Source organism: Palaemon carinicauda, chromosome 6, assembly GCF_036898095.1.
Source record: "Palaemon carinicauda isolate YSFRI2023 chromosome 6, ASM3689809v2, whole genome shotgun sequence".
Lineage (NCBI taxonomy): Eukaryota > Metazoa > Arthropoda > Malacostraca > Decapoda > Palaemonidae > Palaemon > Palaemon carinicauda.
The window spans coordinates 163,441,855-163,442,573 of record NC_090730.1 but is presented as its reverse complement, the minus strand read 5'-3'; positions in this window follow the sequence as shown (position 1 = coordinate 163,442,573).

The window sequence follows — 719 nt, the reverse complement described above, 5'->3', positions numbered from 1 at the left end:
AGCTGATTGGTCGGAGTTATTCGGACAAAAATACTTCCGACCAATCAGCAATAGGGAAACATTTCCGAGCTAAAAGGGCACCCGTGCGAGTTGGTGCAAATCTGCCTCATTATAAAAAATTGCCTATAGTTAAGGTTTTGACTTGGCAATCTAGTAAAATAGTCCCCAATCACTAGAAAAAAAAAACTAAATCCTAACCAGTAAATATGATTATCACCGAATTGAATCTAATTCATTAAAAGCTCAAAAAAGAACCAGAAAAGACGGATAAAAGAGAGGAACTAAACAATTAGTTGATGAGTAAGGGTGAATAAATAACGAAGAAAGACTCGAAGGGGAATTGAACGGATGAGAAAATGATTCAAGTTTAAATGTTTTTCCGCAGGTGAATAATTGAATAGTGTTTGCTCTTTCATGAGGTGAATGGAAAGGTATGGAAAAGATATTTTTGATTCCAAGTAGCCTTTTTGTATTTTTGAATTATTAAATAATTTATATGTATGTATACAGCATATGTATTCAGTATATATGTATATATATGTATATATATATATATATATACTATGTGTGTGTGTGTATGTATATGCAGTATATATATATATACATATATATATATATATATACATATATATATATATATATATATACTTATACTCAGTATATATATATACTTACGCATGTATATGTATATATATGTATATAAATATATATATAAATAT